This window comes from Poecilia formosa, unplaced genomic scaffold (assembly GCF_000485575.1).
Source record: "Poecilia formosa unplaced genomic scaffold, Poecilia_formosa-5.1.2 Scaffold277, whole genome shotgun sequence".
Taxonomy (NCBI): Eukaryota; Metazoa; Chordata; class Actinopteri; order Cyprinodontiformes; family Poeciliidae; genus Poecilia; species Poecilia formosa.
The window spans coordinates 856,268-864,056 of record NW_006800216.1 but is presented as its reverse complement, the minus strand read 5'-3'; the positions used below and the strand labels follow the sequence as shown (position 1 = coordinate 864,056).

Genomic DNA, 7,789 nt, shown 5'->3' with positions numbered 1-7,789 from the left:
ATTTTACATCAATAGAAAACCAAAAAGGTGTGATACCAGAAAGGTTAGGACTCGTCTTGGTTAAAGAGTAGTTTGAATAATAGATAAAGTTTTATGGGACAATTACTTCTGGAACCAAGATCATTTTTATTTTCCCGTTTCACCCTGCTGGCTTTTGTCCCTGGGTTCCCGTGTTTTGTTTTGTTCTGCTCTGGCTCCCTGTGTGCTGTTGATTTCTGAATGTTTTTTTTTTTCAATTAAATATTTATTTAATTTACTCTACCAACAAAATGACAGTTGCATTGTCACAGTTTACATCATTGACAAATTGTAGGTGGAACAGATTTAAATAACTTCTTGCAGAAAATAAACAAAATAAAGGAAAAAATTAAGCAGAAGTTTAAAGTTGACTTCAAGCTTAGATTTAAAGCAAATACCAAACTTTTTGAATCAGGAATAAGGCTATGAAAATTTTTTTTTAAATGATAAATTTAGCTTTACCTGGTTTTGGAAAGTGCATAATGTTATATGGTCACTGTTTGATCATTATTCCTGTTCAGTCTATCTTATGGGTGTTTCCTTTTGAGCTTAAGATAAGACAGACATGTTGATTAAAGAAAGCAAAATGGACGGAGTGTGTACACACCTTTCTGAAAATCCTGAATTTCTGTGAAATCTAAAGACAACACATAAGTTCAAATACATCCTACAACAGATTAGTTGCACAAAACAATGTACACACCCTTAATCTAGTACTCAGTGTTAGAAGTGGAGGTGCGTCAGAACAAGGAAAGAAATAGTCAGTCTTGACAGACCAGTGGAACTGGTTTTGCTGCCACTGTGACAAAAAGGATTTCAAGATGTCGGACCAGTGATACAAACAAGATGGCAGCAAGAGGGTTTGAAAATGAGAGTTAAGATTTTCACCAAATTACCAAAAGAAATTAGTTAGACAGTTAGAAAGACAAGGATGAGATGATTCGGACGTGTGCAGAGGACAGAGAGTTTAGGGTGACCAAATGTCTTCTTTTCCTTTGACATAATGTTCACTTTTTCCATTCTGTCCAGAGCATCTGGGGGGACAGACGGGTTTTCTTTAATTGATGAAAATGTCTGGGTTTTCTTCCTTCTTCAGGGGATGAATTGGTGTACCTAAGCTGACGTGGGATACCACAGCCTCTCCCAGAACCACAGTTGGGTTAGTTCTCATCTGGTGATATTTACAAAGGGCAAGTGGAGCGCTACTCATTGACAGACCGACAATAAATACATTTCCCTCATTTGGGCAGATGCCGCAAAGTGGGTGGCGGAGCGCACTGTGACGTGGACATAGTGATCATGTGTCTTTCTGAGGGAGATAAAAGTTTTGCGAAATTCACATGGACACAAAGACTCTAAAAAGGCAGAGTGAGAGTTCATCTATTAAATTCACTGAGGTGTACACTGACAAAAACTAACGTCTGAAATTAAAAAATTGTTTTAATTTCAATTGTTTTAAAAATTGTTTTAGTTTCAAAGTCTTTTTGAGACTATTGTGGTTTTATTTTTATTATATTGAATGTATTTTCAGATTTTTATACAATTTTTGTCCAGAATGACAAGCCATTATTGTTAAAGCTTGATTTTCTAAGCTACAGAAGAGTGACCATGAGGGATGCATTGATTGATACTAATCCTGTTATTATGGCATTGTTTACAAATATCTTAAATATTGTATATATTTCCAAACACTTTTAACAGGATCCACTCCACCTACATTGCTTCTCTGGTTCAGTTAAACACACCATAATCCTGTGGTGCATTATCATAAATGTCACATAACTGAATAAATGCCACATGGACAATCTGCTACTGAAACACACAAACACCAACAACATGAAAATAAATGTTGGCTGTTCATATGAGCATAGTTTCGGGCGTTAAAAAATGACTAGTATTGGCCAATAACAATGTTAAATTTTTCCTTAAAATGTTTCCAAATCGGCACAAATGTTTCTCTTTTTTTCTAAATCGAAACATGGTCACCCTAAGACAGAGGTTCAGAGCAAAAGCAGGAAAAAGTCAATGAACAAAGTTTTAGAACTTTAGGAATTGTGCTTATAAAATTAGAACAAATTAACAAAATATGCCAAATGATCACCCCGCCGGATATAAAGCTGCTCTGATCGCTGAAGTCCATGTAGTACAGCATGAACGATACCACAGATAAAACCATGAAGAGAAGGATGAAGCTGCACTTCATGAGGCAATGGTTTCTGGAACCTCGGCCTTCGTTTAGCAGGGGGGTCTTGATTCCATTCTGCATTAAAAGACAAAAGCATAAAAACAAAAAACATGTACTTGCACATTTCCAGTCTGTTGGTGTGAAGAATGCATGTATTGAGGGGATTAGATAAAAGGATAAAAAAGAAAAAAAAGTAATTCTAAACAAGTCTTTAGTTGCATAATAAACATTCCTTTTGTCTCTATCCAGGGGGCTGCCACTAATCATAGTGGCAGCCCCCTGGATAGAGACAAAAGGAATGTATCTTATAAATGTATCTTATAAAATGTATCAACATTTTATAAGCTACACAATAATTTATTTTCCATCCTATTTACCCAAAGCTCTGCTTTGGAGCTTTTGATACACAGCTGTACATTACGGTGTTACTAGGTGACTCTGAACCCATCCAACCCCTGAATAAATGCTTACAACAGATGAACGTATGGATGTGCCATAACTTTTTCCAGCTGAACAGAAACAAAACTTAAGTTATTGTCTTTGGAGCTAAAGAGGAACAATCTAGAGTCAACAAATCAACAAATGATCTAGAGTTACCGCTGGAAACTAGTGATCAGTCCTGAAAATTGGGTATAGTGAACCAGATGTCTCTGAACCTTCAGAGCCACATAAAGATGGTTACAAAGTCAACCTTCTGTCACCTGAACAACATTTCCAGGTTTAAAAGACTAATGTTTTGGCAAGATCTAGAGATACTCATCTTCCTCACATCTGTTAGTGGATCAGTGTCCTCAAAGACATGCCTAATAAAACCTATCTGATCCAGAACGCTGCTGCTCGCATCCTCACTAAAACCAGGAACATAGAGCACATAACACCAGTTCAAAAGTCCTTCCACTGGTTCCCTGTAGCTCAGAGAACAGACTTTAAAATACTTTTGTTAGTTTATAAATCACTGAACGGTTTAGCACCATAATGCATTAAAGTTCTGTTGTTGTATCAACCTTCCAGACTCCTCTGGTCATCTGGTTCTGCTCTGAGTCCCCAGAACCAGAACCAAACATGGAGAAGCAGCATTCAGTCTCTATGTTCCACAAATCTGGAACAAACTTCCAGATTTGTGGAAGTTTGTGGGTAGTAAAAGGTAATAAATTAAATTAGCCAAAATTAAGACTAGTAAAAGGTAACAAATAGATTTTGACTTGGTAGTAAATTTTTCAAAAGAATTTTCATGACCCCTTTGATATATTTAGAATTTTACATTGATGCTGACTTTTTGTTTTAAGTTCGTTTAACTATAAAGTCTGTATTAAAAATTACATCTACTCCCAGCATAGACATGAATACGTAGACCAGGGGTGTCCAAAGTCGGTCCTCGAGGGCCGACATCCTGCACGTTTTAGTTCTCTCCCTGGTGGCAGCAACAACCTTTTCAGCTTATCAATGTTCCTCTTAGGGCTTCTAGCAAGCCATCATTTGATCAAGGTGTGTTAAACCAGGGAGAGAACTAAAGCATGCAGGATGCCGGCCCTCGAGGACCAACTTTGGGCACNAACGATACCACAGATAAAACCATGAAGAGAAGGATGAAGCTGCACTTCATGAGGCAACGATTTCTGGAACCTCGGCCTTCGTTTAGCAGGGGGGTGTTGATTCCATTCTGCATTAAAAGACAAAAGCATGAAAACAAAAAACATGTACTTGTACATTTCCAGTGTCTGTTGGTGTGAAGAATGCATGTATTGAGGGGATTGGATCATAAAGAAACAAAGGTACTGTGTTCGAGCCAAGCCATATTAATTAAACAAATGCACAGTTTAAATTACACATAATTCAAAACAAGTCTTTATTTGCATCATAAACATTCATTTTGTCTTTATACATGTTATAAGCTACACAATAATTTATCTTCCATCCTTTAACTGCCCTTAAGCTGCGTTTGCGCTAACAGTTAAACAAGAAATGGTCCCTTCAAAACAAAAGCATCACAAGTCAAACAGGAACACCATTGGTAAAACTAATTAAAGATGATAGGCAGGAACCTCAAGTCATTAGTAAGTCATTTGAACATTGCAGTCAACATTTTATCCACATACTCATACCTGACAAGCTTTGGACTTGAAAATACGGGAAATGTCGCCTTCTGGTTAGTTGGGGGAGAATAACGTAAAAGCGCGGGAGTCGGGGAGGTACTAACGTGAGAGCGGTATACTTCCGTCAGAGCCGGGAGGGAGAGAACAACTAACGTGAGACCGGGCGACACAATACGGGATATTTACGGAAAAATAGTACGGGAGCACGGCGGGAAAGGGGGGTAAAAAACGGTAGTTTCCCAGCCGAAACGGGAGACGTGACACGTATGCATACTTCCTAGATACTGCAAAAAGGGTTCTTGTATTTAATCTTGACCTGTTATGTTTGTTCTGTATAGTATGGAGAAGATGTGGCTCAAGAAGAGTCAGATTAACACGTTATAATATTGACTAGTGATGGGTCCAGCAACACCGACGCGTCGGCGCATGTATCAAGCACATAGACCAACACTCGTGTCGGTGCGCGTATTGGTTTCAGCAAGTCACGTGACCGATACAGGAACTGTTTCGAAATGACATTAAAGCGCCAAACTGTGTTTATAAGGAAGCGAATCTGTCAAAAGCATTTACCAAATGAATTCTTGATCTTTTACATTGTCATCAAAGGAAATGTTTCCTCAGTGTGGGACCATTTTGATCTTATATTGGAAAATACATTTGTTTTTATTTTTGTCATTTCATCCGGTTCTTGTCCGTTTCTACTTGATCTGTCTGAACCCAAATTGAGCTGAAACTGATTCTTAGTTTACTTTCATATTATGTTCTGCAAGTTGAGTGTTGCATATGTTTGACTAAACTGTCTTATTTAAATAAATCCACCTTTTCAGCATTGAAAAGGTGGATGGCATGAGAATGAAGTCTCAGATACACCTAGATAAACTCAGATATAGGCTACAGCCTTTCTACAAATTACTCAGCTGCTTTTTATAAATTATTTAATATACAGTGATCCCTGGCTATAACACGGTTCACCTTTCACGGTATCACTGCTTCGCAGATTTTTTTGTGGAGTTTTTTTTTCCACAGTGTTCTTCGGCCTTAATAACCATATGATTGGTAAAAACAGTCTCTGCGCTACCTGAGTGCCAATAACGTTACGGTGTTTAATACAGATTGGCCACTCAGGAGATGGAAACTGAAACTTCCAATGTCTGCTGGAAAAAAAAAAACTGTGGCCAGAGGCAGCGGAAAACCCGACCGGAGGCTAGTTTGATGAGATCCATCGTTCTGCCGTAGATGCAGCTGTGAATGTAGGGGCAGGTTGAAGGAGACGCTTTAATGACACGACTCCAGATCACATTAAGGCCCGATTGATGCACACACACATCTGCTGTTCTTTGATTTCAATGTAGAGTATTTATTTATGCTATGTAATAACTGTAAATAATAAAGATAACTACTTCACGGATTTTGCGTATCACGGGTTATTTTCGGAACGCAAACCCTAAGAAAAACAAGGGTTCACTGTAAATGTAGTGTTTACTTCATTTTTTTCTACAGCAGGAGAAATTTTTTCAAAAAAGTGTAACAGGCTAAATTTAAAAAATGTTGTAAAAACTTTTTTTTAAATAAAAATGTGTGGGGAAAAAAACAGTCCATATTCCAAACACATTCACTTAAATTTTCACTTTATGGTACATATTCACATTCTTTATTGACTGTATATCAAATATATTTTAGATGTAACTGAAGATATGACATAATACAACATATAATATTTAATAAAATACAAAGACTTAAATCTTATTGTATAGACTTGGTCATCAAATCACTACGTTGCCTGTAGGAATTTTTAATGTCCAGCAGGTGTCAGTATTGAGTGACACAGTATCGACACAGTATCAATACAGTGTTGCTATGAGTCGAAACGCCTCATGACGCCTCATTTACCCATCACTAATNATCAACGGCTGACTAAACCAATCAGCTGCTGATTCTAAGCAGCCCCGCTTGGCCGGTCCGATTGGAACCACAGCTCTTGTGGTTCCAAGGAGCCGGGTGGAACCGGGTTGGAAGTTCTAATCCAAACACGGTCGGCCCTACTTTGAACCCGTGCCGTGCCGTTCCTTGCAGTGCAAAAATGGCTTATGACCGTTTTTGCACTGCAAGGAACGTTTAATTTAATTCTAGCAGAATTCTATTTTAATTCTAGCAGAAACAGCGTTTGGTTTCATTATTGCCGCCGATCTCCTTCGACCCTGATTTAAAATTTCATAAAACATTTACAAACGGAATTTTAGCAAATGTGCTGGATGAGAAAAGCCTGTTCTTCATATGGAGTGAAAATAGTCTCAAAATATCTGTGCGTGTGTAAAAATATCTGTGCGTGTGTGGTACTGGATGGGTAAACCTTAAAAATAAAATAAACCTTGTCCTACACCTACAAATGTTGAAAAAATACGCACAAGTCACCTTGTATACACACACACAAAACTGCAGTTACGTACAGATCCGGTTACGAGTGCACAACTATTTTTGAGACTCATTTCACGCTTCGGGGAGCTCCCATTGGTGCGTAGATCAGTGTTTTTCAACCTTTTTTGAGCCAAGGTACACTGTTTTAATTGAAAAAATCTCGAGGCACACCACCAACCAAAAATGTAAACAAAGATACTCTGTAGCTGCCTATATTGCATATGTAGTCATTCTTATCAAAGTTTCTTGAATAGGAATCAAATAAACACAAAAATTTGTTTTTATCACATTTTACATTTCTTATTTCAAATTGCACATAAACATGTCTACTTCAAAAATACACCTGAACAGTGCCACAACACTGTGGTCTTAAATTTAAAGAAGTTGTAGAAAACTTCAAAGTGTTTTACAAACTAATCCATAAGCATTTTTATAGCCAGAATACAGAAAATAATTCTTATTCTGAAAGAAGCAATAATATTTGGGAAAGATTTCACTTCATATTCACTGTTACAATATAAAGATTTGCATGTACAAAATGTCAATATCTGTATATTTTACCCATCTAGTGTGAAACCTGTGCATGTTTGGATGAAAACAGCTGATTTCCTGGCAGAAATTGAAGAAAGACAAAGCTCTTCCTCAACAGCTCTCAGTCTCTCTCTGGTTTCAGTTTTTATAGTAACCAGGCTTGAGAAGCTCACTTCACACAGACATGTTGAGGGAAATGGACCCATGTTCTTTCTAACTACTACTGAGCTTCACTGTCTTTTCCATCACTGTCGTCACAGTCTTGCTAGATACGATGCTCTCACCGCCATAGACATAATATAAGCATAGACGCCTCATGGACCGCTCCGGCGCAGGAAATACGGCGGCCATCTTGGAGCGGTATACCCTCCTACTTTGCTCAATCAAAACAGCAGAAGATATGCCTCAGCACTGAGGGATATTGTTGTTCTGGTCGATGGACTATTAATGCCAGGGCTCCACAGACAACATTTCACAAGTAAGATGTATATATTGTGATTAGAATATGACTTTACTGTATTTATGTCCACCGGCGAGATACCAGCTA

General features: G+C 37.9%; 1 long non-coding RNA gene across 1 annotated transcript; it reads right to left on the bottom strand.

Moving 5' to 3' along the window:
* Nucleotides 1-14: 14 nt before the first annotated feature.
* LOC107838547 (uncharacterized) lies at nucleotides 15-3,073 on the bottom strand. Its single transcript, XR_001664630.1, has 3 exons — nucleotides 2,973-3,073; nucleotides 2,120-2,278; nucleotides 15-646 (listed from the first exon to the last, which is right to left on the bottom strand). It is a non-coding gene; the product is annotated as an uncharacterized LOC107838547 (long non-coding RNA).
* Nucleotides 3,074-7,789: the final 4,716 nt, after the last annotated feature.